This window comes from Triticum aestivum, chromosome 2A (assembly GCF_018294505.1).
Source record: "Triticum aestivum cultivar Chinese Spring chromosome 2A, IWGSC CS RefSeq v2.1, whole genome shotgun sequence".
Lineage (NCBI taxonomy): Eukaryota > Viridiplantae > Streptophyta > Magnoliopsida > Poales > Poaceae > Triticum > Triticum aestivum.
This window is the reverse complement of record NC_057797.1, coordinates 163,397,640-163,411,646: the sequence shown is the minus strand read 5'-3', so window position 1 is coordinate 163,411,646 and position 14,007 is coordinate 163,397,640.

Sequence of the window (14,007 nt, the reverse complement as noted above, 5' to 3'; positions counted from 1 at the left end):
TGACCGCCTCTTTGACTCCTTGGAGTAGGGTCCAAGTCTCCTAGATCACGTTCGGTGAGAAAATCACGTTCCCGAAGGTTTTATTCCGTTTGGACTCCGTTTGATATTCCGTTTCTTCGAAATACTGAAATAGGCAAAAAAAAGCAATTCTGGGCTGGGCCTCCGGTTAATAGGTTAGTCCCAAAAATAATATAAAAGTGGAAAATAAATCCCAATATAGTCCAAAACAGTAGATAATATAGCATGGAGCAATCAAAAATTATAGATACATTGGAGACGTATCAATTGGCTATCGATGTATGGAGGAAACATTGATTGCGCCAGTAAGTCGATTTTTCTCACCATCCCAGAAGGAAGAAGGATCAAGTATGTATCCCGGCATGTGCCGAATAGGATTCAAGTAAATTCCTTATCAGGAGTTGTACAGGAGGAAGTACCAGTGGTGAGGGATTTCCCGGATGTATTTCCAGAAGAGTTGCCAGACATGCCACTAGATAGAGACATCAAGTTTTTGATTGAGCTTTTGCCAGGCACAGGGCCAATATCTAAGAGACCGTACAGGATGCCCTCACAGGATTTAGAGGAAATTAAGAAGCAGATTAAGGAGTTACTGGATAAAGGATATATTCGCCCAAGCTCGTCACCTTGGGGATCACCAGTACTTCTAGTGGAGAAGAAGGATGGATCGTTGAGGATGGTTGTTGATTACCGAGGATTGAATGAAGTGACGATCAAGAACAAGTACCCACTGCCAATGATCAATGATTTGTTTGATCAGCTGCAAGGAGCTAAGGTGTTTTCCAAGATTGATCTGCGATCAGGGTACCGGTACCAGCTGAAGATTCAAGAGCAGGATATACCTAAGACAGCTTTTACCACGAGGTACGGGCTATATGAGTATACCGTTATGTCCTTTGGCATGACTAACGCACCTGCCTACTTTAGGAACATGGTGAACAAGGTGATTATGGAGTTTTTGGATAAGTTCGTCGTAGTGTTCATTGATGATATTTTGGTCTACTCGAAGAATGAAAAGGAGCATAAAGAGCATTTGCGTTTAGTACTTGGGAAGCTCAGAGAACATCAGCTATACGCCAAGTTTAGCAAGTGTGAGTTTTGGTTGAAGGAAGTTGGATTCCTTGGACATGTTATATCCGGAGAAGGAATAGCGGTAGACCCCGCCAAAGTTGTCACTGTGACAAATTGGGAGGCACCCACATCAGTTGGAGAGATCCGGAGTTTTCTTGGACTCGCGGGATACTATAAGAGGTTCATTGAGAATTTCTCGAAGATTGCAAAGCCTATGACGGAGTTGTTAAAGAAGGACACCAAGTTCAAATGGACTGAGGAATGTGAGGCCAGTTTTCAGGAGCTGAAGAAATGCTTGGTTACATCACCAGTGTTGATTCTTCCACATCAACACAAGGATTATGAAGTGTATTGCGACGCTTCTCGTCGAGGACTTGGAGACGTACTTATGCAGGAAGGAAGAGTTGTTTCATATGCCTCACGACAGCTTAAACCCCATGAGTTAAATTATGCTACGCGTGATTTGGAGTTAGCAGCAGTAGTGCATGCATTGAAGATGTGGAGACATTTTCTCATCAGAAACCATTGTGAGGTATACACGGATCACAAGAGTTTGAAGTATATCTTCACGCAGAAGGAGTTGAATGTCAGGCGGAGGAGATGGTTGGAACTCATTAAGGATTACGATATGAAGTTGCATTATCATCCCGGAAAGGCTAACATAGTAGCCGATGCGTTGAGCCGCAAGAGTCATGTCAATACACTCATGACCGGAGAGTTACCCAAGGAGTTACGAGAGGATCTTCGCGAGCTATGTTTGGAGATAGTTCCGAGAGGCTATGTAGCATCATTGGAGATTTAGTCTACGTTGATGGATAAGATCAGAGAAGCTCAAAAGACGAACAAGGAGATTGCCGAGATAAAAGAAAGGATGAGCAAGGGAAAGGCTAAAGGATTTCGTGAGGATGAGCACGGTACCTTATGGTTTGAGGACCGCGTTTATGTGCCAAATGATCAAGAGATCAGGAAGCTGATTTTGCAGGAGGCCCATGATTCGCCATATTCGATTCACCCAGGAAATACTAAAATGTACCTGGATTTGAAGGATAGTTTCTGGTGGACCGGAATGAAGAAGGATATTGCAGAGTATGTAGCAGTTTGTGATGTATGTCAGAGAGTGAAGGCAGAGCATCATTAATAGAGCATTGTCCCAAAAAAAGGCCAAAAAAGGCCCAAAAAAGAAAGGCCAAATAAAAAAGGCCAAAAAAAGAAAGGCCAAATAAAAAAATAAAAAAATAAAAAATAAAAGGGACAATGCTACTATCCTTTTTTTCCACACTTGTGCTTCAAAGTAGCACCATGATCTTCATGATAGAGAGTCTCTTGTTTTGTCACTTTCATATACTAGTGGGAAATTTTCATTATAGAACTTGGCTTGTATATTCCAACGATGGGCTTCCTCAAAATGCCCTAGGTCTTCGTGAGCAAGCAAGTTGGATGCACACCCACTTAGTTTCTTTTTGTTGAGCTTTCATATACTTATAGCTCTAGTGCATTTGTTGCATGGCAATCCCTACTCACTCACATTGATATCTATTGATGGGCATCTCCATAGAATAATAAACCTTTATCATGAATAAGGAAATATAATAATAACCACTTTATTATTGCCTCTAGAACATATTTCCAACAGTCGCCCACTTGCACTAGAGTCAATAATCTAGTTCACATCACCATGTGATTAACACCCAAAGAGTTCACTAGAGTCAATGATCTAGTTCACATCGCCATGTGATTAACACCCAAAGAGTTAAAAGGTGTGATCATGTTTTGCTTGTGAGAGAAGTTTAGTCAATGGGTCTGCCACATTCAGATCCGTATGTATTTTGCAAATTTCTATGTCTACAATGCTTTGTATGGAGCTACTCTAGCTAATTGCTGCCACTTTCAATACGTATACAGATTGAGACTCGGAGTCATACGGATCGGTGTCAAAGCTTGTATCGACGTAACCCTTTACGACGAACTCTTTATCACCTCCATAATTGAGAAACATTTCCTTAGTCCTCTTAGGTAACTAAGGATAATTTTGACCGCTGACTAGTGATCCACTCCTGGATCACTATTGTACCCCCTAGCCAAACTCATGGCAAGGTACACATCAGGTCTGGCATGGCATACATTATAGAACCTATGGCTGAGGCATGGGGAATGACTTTCATTCTCTCTCTATCTTTTGTCATGGTCGGGCAAGTCTTAGTCAACTTCACACCTTGCAATATAGGCAAGAACCCTTTCCTTGACTAATCCATTTTTGAACTTCTTCAAAACTTTGTCAAGGTATGTGCTTTGTGAAAGTCCCATTAAGCGTCTTGATCTACCCCTATAGATCTTGATGCCCAATATATAAGCAGCTTCACCGAGGTCTTTCATTGAAAAATTCTTATTCAAGTATCCTTTTATGCTATCCAGAAATTCTATATCATTTCCAATCAGTAATATGTCATCCACATATAACACTAGAAATGCTATAGAGCTCCCACTCACTTTCTTGTAAATACATGCTTCTTCGTAAGTCTGTATAAAACCATATGCTTCGATCACATCATCAAAGCATATATTACAACTCTGAGATGCTTGCACCACTCCATAAATGGATCGCTAGAGCTTGCACACTTTGTTAGCACCTTTAGGGTCGACAAAACCTTCTGGTTGCATCATATATAACTCTTTCTTTAAGAAACCCGTTAAGGAATGCAGTTTGATGTCCATTTGCCAGATTTCATAATCATAAAATGCGGCAATTGCTAACATGATTCAGACATACTTAAGCATCGCTATGGGTGAGAAAGTCTCATCATAGTCAACCCCTTGAACTTGTCGAAAACCTTTTGCAACAAGTCGAGCTTTGTAGACAGTGATATTACCATCAACGTTCGTCTTCTTCTTGAAGATCCATTTATTCTCAATGGCTTGCCGATCATCGTGCAAGTCCACCAAAGTCCATAGTTTGTTCTCATACATGGATCCTATCTCAGATTTCATGGCCTCAAGCCATTTTTCGGAATCTGGCCTTATCATAGCTTCTTCATAGTTCGTAGGTTCGCCATTGTCTAACAACATGACTACCAGGACATGATTACCATACCACTTTGGTGCGGTATGTGTTTTGGTCGACATACGAGGCTTAGTAGTAACTTGATCTGAAGTTTCATGATCATCATCATTAGCTTCCTCTCTAGTCGGTGTAGGCATCACGGTAACTATTTTCTATGATGTACTACTTTACAATTCAAGAGAAGGTACAATTACCTCATCGAGTTCTACTTTCCTCCCACTCACTTCTTTCGAGAGAAACTCCTTCTGTAGAAATGACCCATTCTTAGCAACAAAGATGTTGCCCTCGGATCTGTGGTAGAAGGTGTACCCAATAGTTTCTTTAGGGTATCCTATGAAGACACACTTTTCCGATTTGGGTTCGAGCTTATTAGGCCGTAGCCTTTTGACATAAGCTTCACATCCCCAAACTTTAAGAAATAGTAGTTTAGGTTTCTTGCCAAACCATAGTTCATAAGGTGTCGTCTCAATGGATTTAGACGGTGACCTATACGTGAATGCGGCTGTCTCTAATGCATAACCCCAAAATGATAAAGGCAAATCGGTAAGAGACATCATAGAACGCACCATATCTAATAAAGTACGGTTACGATGTTCGGACACACCATTACGATGTGGCGTTCCAGGTGGCTTGAGTTGTGAAACAATTCCACATTGTTTTAAATGAAGGCCAAACTCATAACTCAAATATTCGCCTCCGCGATCAGATCGTACAAACTTTATTTTCTTGTTATGGTGATTCTCGACTTCACTCTGAAATTCTTTGAACTTTTCAAATGTTTCAGACTTGTGTTTCATCATGTGGATATAGTCATACCTACTCAAATTATCTGTGAAGGTTAGAAAACAACGATGCCCGCCGCGTGCCTCAACACTCATCGGACCGCATATATCGGTATGTATTATTTCCAATAAGTCATTACCTCGCTCTGTTGTTCCGGAGAATGGAGTTTTAGTCATCTTACCCGATATATAACCAGCTTCACCGAGGTCTTTCATGGAAAAACTCTTATTCAAGTATCATTTTATATATGTTATCCAGAAATTCTATATCATTTCCAATCAATGATATGTCTTGTACATATAATATCAGAAATGCTACAGAGCTCCCACTCACTTTCTTGTAAATACAGGCTTCACCGAAAGTTTGTATAAAACCATATGCTTTGATCACCTCATCAAAGCATATATTCCAACTCTGAGAGGCTTGCATCAGTCCATATATGGATCGCTGGAGCTTGCACACTTTGTTAGCACCTTTAGGATCGACAAAACCTTCTGGTTGCATCATATACAACTCCTCTTTAAGAAATCCATTAAGGAATGCATTTTTGACGTCCATTTGCCAAATTTCATAATCATCAAATGCGGCAATTGCTAACATGATCCGGACTGACTTAAGAATCACTACGGGTGAGAAGGTCTCATCTAGTCAACCCCTTGAACTTGTTGAAACCCTTTTGCGACAAGTTGAGCTTTGTAGACGGTGACATTACCATCAATGTCAGTCTTCTTCTTGAAGAACCATTTATTCTCAATGGCTTGCCGATCATCGGGAAGTCCACCAAAGTCCATACTTTGTTCTCATACATGGATCATATCTCAGATTTCATGGCCTCAAGCCATTTATTGGAATCTGGACTCATCATAGCTTCTTCATAGTTCGTAGGTTTGCCATGGTCTAGTAACATGACCTCCAAAATAGGATTACCGTACAACTCTGGTGCGGAACGTGCTCTGTTCGACCTACGAGGTCCAGTAGTAACTTGATCTGAAGATTCATGATCATCATCATTAGCTTCCTCTCTAGTTGGTGTAGGCATCACGGGAACAGATTTCTCTTATGTGCTACTTTCCAAATTGAGAGAAGGTACAATTACCTCATCAAGTTCTACTTTCCTCCCACTCACTTCTTTCGAGAGAAACTCCTTCTCTAGAAATGACACATCCTTAGCAACAAAGATGTTGCCCTCGGATCTATGGTAGAAGGTGTACCCAATAGTTTCTTTAGGGTATCCTATGAAGACACACTTTTCTGATTTGGGTTCGAGCTTATCAGGCCATAGCCTTTTGACATAAGCGTCACATCCCCAAACTTTAAGAAATAGTAGTTTAGGTTTCTTGCCAAACCATAATTCGTACGGTGTCATCTCAACGGATTTAGACGGTGACCTATACGTGAATGCGGCTGTCTCTAATGCATAACCCCAAAATGATAAAGGCAAATCGGTAAGAGACATCATAGAACGCACCATATCTAGTAAAGTACGGTTACGATGTTCGGACACACCATTACGCTATGGCATTCCAGGTGGCTTGAGTTGTGAAACAATTCCACATTGTTTTAAATGAAGGCTAAACTCATAACTCAAATATTCGCCTCCGCGATCAGATCGTACAAACTTTATTTTCTTGTTATGGTGATTCTCGACTTCACTCTGAAATTCTTCGAACTTTTCAAATGTTTCAGACTTGTGTTTCATCAAGTGGATATAGTCATACCTACTCAAATTATGTGTGAAGGTTAGAAAATAACTATACCCGCCGCGTGCCTCAACACTCATCGGACCGCATACATCGGTATGTATTATTTCCAATAAGTCATTAGCTCACTCCGTTGTTCCGGAGAATGGAGTTTTAGTCATCTTACCCATGAGGCATGGTTCGCAAGTATCAAATGATTCCAAAAGTCCATCCACATGGAGTTTCTTCATGCACTTTACATCAATATGACCTAAACGGCAGTGCCACAAGTATGTTGCACTATCATTATCAACTTTGCATCTTATGGCATCAATATTATGAATATGTGTATCACTATGATCGAGATTCGATAAGAATAGACCATTCATCAAAGGTGCATTACCATAAAAGATATTACTCATATAAATAGAACAACCGTTATTCTCAGACTTAAATGAATAACTGTCTGGCAATAAAAAAGATCCAGATATAATGTTCATGCCCAACACTGGCACCAAATAACAATTATTAAGGTCTAAAACTAATCCCGAAGGTAGATGTAGATGTAGCATGCCGATGGCGATCACATCGGCCTTGCAACCATTCCCGACGTGCATCGTCACCTCGTCCTTAGCCAATCTTGGTTTATTCCGTAGCTCCTGTTTCAGGTTACAAATATGAGCAATCGAACAAGTATCAAATACCCAGGCGCTACTACGAGCATTAGTAAGGTACACATCAATAACATGTATATCAAATATACCTGTGTTCACTTTGCCATCCTTCTTATCCGCCAAGTATTTGGGGTAGTTCCGCTTCCAGTGACCATTTCCTTTACAGTTGAAGCACTCAGTTTCAGGCTTGGGTCCAACTTTGGGCTTCTTCACGGAGTGGCAACTTGCTTGCCATTCTTCTTGAAGTTCCCTTGCTTTCCCTTGCCCTTTTTCTTGAAACTAGTGTTCTTGTTAACCATCAACACTTGATGCTCCTTCTTGATTTCTACGTCCGCCGATTTTCAGCATCACAAAGAGCTTGAGAATCATTTTCATCCCTTGCATATTATAGTTCATCATGAAGCCTTTGTAGCTTGGTGGCAGTGACTAAAGAACTCTATCAATAACACTCTCAACTGGAGGATCAATTCCCAGCTGAGTCAAGTGGTTATGATACCCAGATATTTTGAGTATGTGTTCACTGACATAACTGTTCTCCTCCATCTTATAGCTATATAACTTGTTGGATACTTCATATCTCACAACCCGGGCATTTGCTTGAAATATCAACTTCAGTTCTTGGAACATCTCATATGTTTCATGGCATTCAAAACGTCTTTGAAGTCCCAGTTCCAAGTCGTAAAGCACGGCACACTAAACTATTGAGTAGTCATCAGATCGAGCCTGCCAGCCATTCATAACATCTGCAGCAGCTCCTGCAGCAGGTCTGTCACCTAGCGTTACATCAAGGACATAATTCTTCTGTGCAGCAATGAGGATAATCCTCAAGTTACGGACCCAGTCCATGTAGTTGCTACCATCATCTTTCAACTTAGCTTTCTCTAGGAATGCATTAAAAATTCAAGGGAACGGTAGCACGGGCCATTGATCTACAACTATGGCCGGTCCTGAGATTTCAGTGGCCCGGGGCGGAACTATAATTGGTGGCCCTTCGGGGCCTGTAGTAAGTTACAAATCATTGTATGTAGATATAATTTATATCAAAGAAAACAATTAAGTGCATATCAAATAATGTATTACATATTCCTTGAACAATTTCTCCTAACATCCCGAGATGCAAATAATACCAATATTAATTTCATCAAGCATTTTTTTCTAAATGCATAATGTTGCCAAGCTTTTGTAACTCTTTGTCAATTTGTTTCATACTTGCTCAGTCTAGATCTCAGTTCATTCCAAGGTTCATGTTGATAATATGGTCAATGCTAGCTTCATGTTCTTTCAATATCATTAATATGATTCCAATTAGAAAACCCATCATGCCCCAATGCATTCTTGCATTTGTTGGAATTGAAAAGCTTATAGCAAAAACAAAACTTTTATTTGTGTGTTTAAAAAAACTAACCATTTCCTATCACACACCTCTCAACTGCACATTTTTCTTGAGTAATGGCTATACGATGAATGTCTTGAATTTTCATCCAAAGAATATTTAGTGTTTTATTCTTCCCTTTTAGGCCCCCTTTCACTAATATAGCCCTCGCTTTGTTATCAAGATTATCCAATTGCTTGAATCATAAATATCAATGTAATAACCGGTTCCTCGTCAACACTAGAAAATTCTGCCGCATATGAATTAAATATGGGCGCATGATCACTCACATTGGTATCATCCATCTTGATGTCAACATCGTCTTCTGTCGGAGTATGACCATCATTTTCCTCATTGACATTAGTTTGGTCATCCGCAAGAATTATCGCCAACTCGTCTGGACTTCTTGAAATGTCTGTATCATTGTTATAATATTTATTAAGAAGGAATCCTCTCAATGATCTTTTCATATCATCTACCTTCTTCTTCCTTTTTCTTTTATCACATGACGGTGCTAGGAACAATTAGCTTTTAAAATTAGCGCAAAGCTAATTAAAATATTAGATTAATTACAGAAGACCTTCATCTAATATCATGGCAAAATATGGTATGCATAGTATATTACCTTCTCTTTATAGTGTAATCTGGCTATGTGTGCGCAATGATTTGATCATCCTGACATCAATTCCCTATTGACATGTTTGATCAGTTCAGAATTTGGAAATTGTGATTAGTAAAAGGTAGAAACAAGAAGTAGAACAGGTGAGGGCAGAAGCCAAAAGGCGTGTGCGAGAAGACGTACCTGTCGCAGTCGTCGCGTCGATTGTCAGGAGGCATAGTTGAATTATTGAAGACTATTAGACGAACAACAGTAAGCGGAACATGAAAAGGACAGGAACGAGACGATGAACCATCCGTAGGAAAAGGAAATCGTGCGTGAATCCAGTGATTCCTTTCCTCCACACGTCCTTTTTTCTGCCTGTACGTGCAAACATGGGCCAAGCCCATCATCTCTCTTTTTCTTTTCTAGGCCTAGCATGCGAGTCGCGAGAGGCTGAGGCGTCACTGAGTCTGGCTTCAATTTTTCGTTGTTCGAAGTATACAAACCTGGGGAGGGGGCCCGGGGCGGCCGCCCCGTTCGGCCCCCCTCAAGGTCGACCATGTCTACAACACAAATATGAAAACACTATAAGACAAAGTTCATGATAATTTCAGTTCAATTAATCAAATTACTAATGAACTCTCACTTAAATCAACATCCCTCAAGTTGTCTAAGTGATACATGTTCCAAATCAACTAACCCATGTCCGATCATCACGTGAGATGGGGTAGTCTTCAATGGCGAACATCTCTATGTTGATCATATCTACTATATGACTCACATTCGACCTTTCGGTATCTAGTGTTATGAGACCATGTCTATACATGCTAGGCTCATCAAGTTTAACCCAAGTATTCTGCATGTGCAAAACTGGCTTACACCCGTTTCATGTGAACGTAGAGTCTATCACACCAGATCATCACGAGGTTCTTCGAAACAAAGAACTTTGGCAACAGTGCATACTCGGGGAAAACACTTTTATCTTGAAATTAAGTGAAGGGATCATCTTATAATGCTATCGTCGTTCTAAGAAAAATAAGATGCATAAAGGATAAACATCACATGCAATCGAAAATATGTGACATGATATATGGTCATTATCATCTTGTGCTTTTGATCTCCAACTCCAAAGCATCGACATGATCTCCATCGTCACTGACACGACACCTTGATCTCCATCGTAGCATTGGGGTCGTCTCGTCAACTATTGCTTCTACAACTATTGTTAACACATAGGGATAAAGTAAAGCAATTACATGGCGCTTAAGGATTGACACGCAGGTCATACAATAATTAAAGACAACCCTAGGGCTCCTACTGATTGTCGTACTCATCGACATGCAAGTCCTGAACTTATTACAAAACATGATCATCTCATACATCAACATATATCACATCATATCTTGACCATATCACATCACAACATGCCCTGCAAAAACAAGTTAGACGTCCTCTACTTTGTTGTTTGCAAATTTTACGTGGCTGCTACGGGAAACTAACATGAACTGTTCCTACGTACACAAAACCACAACGGTGATTATCAAGTTTGTTTTTTTAACTTTCTGCAAGGACCGGCCGTAGTCAAATTCGGTTCAATTAAAGTAGGAGAAACAGACACCTGCCAGCCACCTTTATGCAAAACTAGTTGCATGTTAGTCGGTGGAACCGGTCTCATGTGTATGGACATGTAAGGTTGGTCCAGGCTGCTTCATCCCACAATGCCACCGAATCAAAATAAGACGTTGGTGGTAAGCAGTATGAACATCACCACCCACAAATCATTTGTGTTCTACTCATGCATATCATCTACGCATAGGCCTGGCTCATGATGCCACTATTGGGGAACATTGCATGGAAAACAAAAAAATTCTACGCACACGCAAGATCTATCTGTGGATATGTATAGCTACAAGAGGGCGAGAGCATCTACATAGCCTTGTAGATCGCTAAGCGGAAGTGTTTATCAACGTGGTTGGTGTAGTCGTACACCTTCACAATCTGTCCCGATCAAGTACCGAACGTATGTCACCTCCATGTTCAGCTTGATGACATCCTCACCTTCTTGATCTAGCAAGAGGAGAGAAGTAGTAGATGAGTTCCGGCAGCACGATGACGTGGTGACGGCAATGATGAAGAATAATCTCTAAAGGGCTTCGCCAAGCTCAACATATAAATAGAGGGGGCGGGGTTGCTGACACACGTCTTGGTGAATTTTGATGTGTTCCGGGTGCTAGCCCTACCCCTCTATTTATATGTTGAGCCCCGGGGTAGTTTCTTGGAGAAAGAGCCTCCTCAAAGTCGGTTTGGCACGCAAGGAAAGAGTCCTTCTCGGACTCTAGGAACAGACGCCAGGGTCCCTGGCGTTTGCCTCCTGGCCTCCTCAAAAATCCTTTTGCACCTTCCTAAGGCCTTGTGGGCTTTACCCCTTGGCACAAATAAAGTGTTCTCGTACCCGAACATTTCGGGGAACATCCAAAACCCCTTCCGGCGAATTCCGGAACCCTTCCGAAGAGCAAACACTATTATCCCATGTATGAATCTTTACCTTCGGACCATTCCGGAGCTCCTCGTCATGTCCGTGATCTTATCCGAGACTCCGAACAACATTTGGTCACCAACATACATAACTCATATAATACTATATCGTCAACGAACGTTTAAGCGTGCGGACCCTACGGGTTCGAGAATGATGTAGACATGACCGAGATGCTTCTCCGGTCAATAACCAATAGCGGGACCTGGATGCCCATATTGGTTCCTACATATTCTACGAAGATCTTTATCAGTCAAACCCTTTGTCCGTCAGTATGTTACTTGTCCGAGATTCGATCTTCATACCTAGTTCAATCTCATTACTGGTAAGTCTCTTTACTCGTTCTGTAATATATCATCTTGTAACTAACTCTTTAGTCACTTTGCTTGCAAGCTTCTTGTGATGCTGTATTACCGAGAGGGCCTAGAGATACCTCTCCGTTACACGGAGTGACAAATCCCAATCTTGATCCATGCCAACTTAGCAGACACGTTCGTAGATACCTGTAGAGCATCTTTATGATCACACAGTTGCGTTGTGATGTTTGATATCACACAAGGTATTCCTCCAATATCCGGGAGTTGCATGATCTCATGGTTGAAGGAACATGTATTTGACATTAAGAAAGCAGTAGCAATTAACTGAATGATCATATGCTATGCTAATAGATGGGTCTTGTCCATCACATCATTCTCCTAATGATGTGATCCCGTTATCAAGTGACAACACATGTCTATGGTTAGGAAACATTAACCATCTTTTGATCAATGAGCTAGTCTAATAGAGGCTCACTAGGGACATGGTATTTGTTTATGTATCCACACATGTATTTAAGTTTCCGATCAATACAATTCTAGCATGAATAATAAACCTTTATCATGAATAAGGAAATATAATAATAACCACTTTATTATTGCCTCTAGGACATATTTCCAATAGGAGGATAGTGCAACTCGACAAGATTATAGAATCTTCGTAATCAGGTCAAAGAAAAAAAACTAGAATTGGTTCCAGTATTTCATACTTTGAGTGATACGGAAGTCTCTACATAAGATGTAGTGATTTCGGTCGAACATGCAACTAAACTATATAGGTAGGAAAATCCGTACAGACTTTCAGGTAATGCAGGCGAAATATTGTTGAAACAAACAATGAACCTATAATACACAGAGAAGCATTGATGGGCCCTCACTCCAGAATTGACTATACACAAAAATAATCCGAGATAGTATGCATACACATGATTCAAGTTTAGAACTTGATAGACAAAGATAAAAATGTTTTATAATGCTTGACTTCTTACAAATATTTTATGATAGGATCAAGGAGTTGATTATGATGAGATTGTCTCATCATAATTGAAAGTGCGTTAAGTCGACTAGAGGGGGGTGAATAGGCAATTTTTATAAATTCTTCACTGAGGAATTTCAGGGTGAGGAAATTCCTAAGTGAAGAACTACTTGCAGCGAAATAAGTACTCAGATATATACATGACATAACATAAGCATGGACATCATGATGAATTGGAAACAAAACACAGAGTACAGAAAGCGTAAGCACAGGATAAAACAGAATGAAGACAAGCAGACTGAAGAAATTGAACTGAGGAAATTGAGAATGTCTTCAGCCAAAGTCTTCAAACAGATATGAATAGGTACACCACACATTAATGAAGAAATGAAAGGGTTGAGGAAATAGAACTGGTAAGCTCGGTGAAAACAATGATTTGGTAGAGCAGTTCCAACTACTGTGACAGTTGTACGTCTGGTTAGAGCGGCTAGGTATTTAAACCTGAGGACACACAGTCCCGGACACATAGTCCTCACCGTATTCTCCTTGAACTAAGGTCACACAAACCTCGTCCAATCACTCGTGGTAACTCTTCAGGTGACTTCCAAACCTTCACAAACTCGGTCACTCGGCGATCCACAATTTCCTCTTGGATGCGCGACACCTAACTGTCTGGAGGATGCACAGTCCTCAAAGGTAACAAGCGTCGGTTCCACATAGGAACAATATCTTAAGTGATGCTCAATCACTTTGGGTTTGTTGGTGTTTGGGTTTTTCCTCACTTGATGATTTTCGCTCAAAGTCCTCGGAGGATGGGATGCTCTCAATGACAAGTGTTAGCTTCTCACGGAGCAGCCAACCAGCTACTGGTTGTAGGGGGTGGCTATTTATAGCCTAGGGAGCAGCCCGACATGATAAGACATAAATA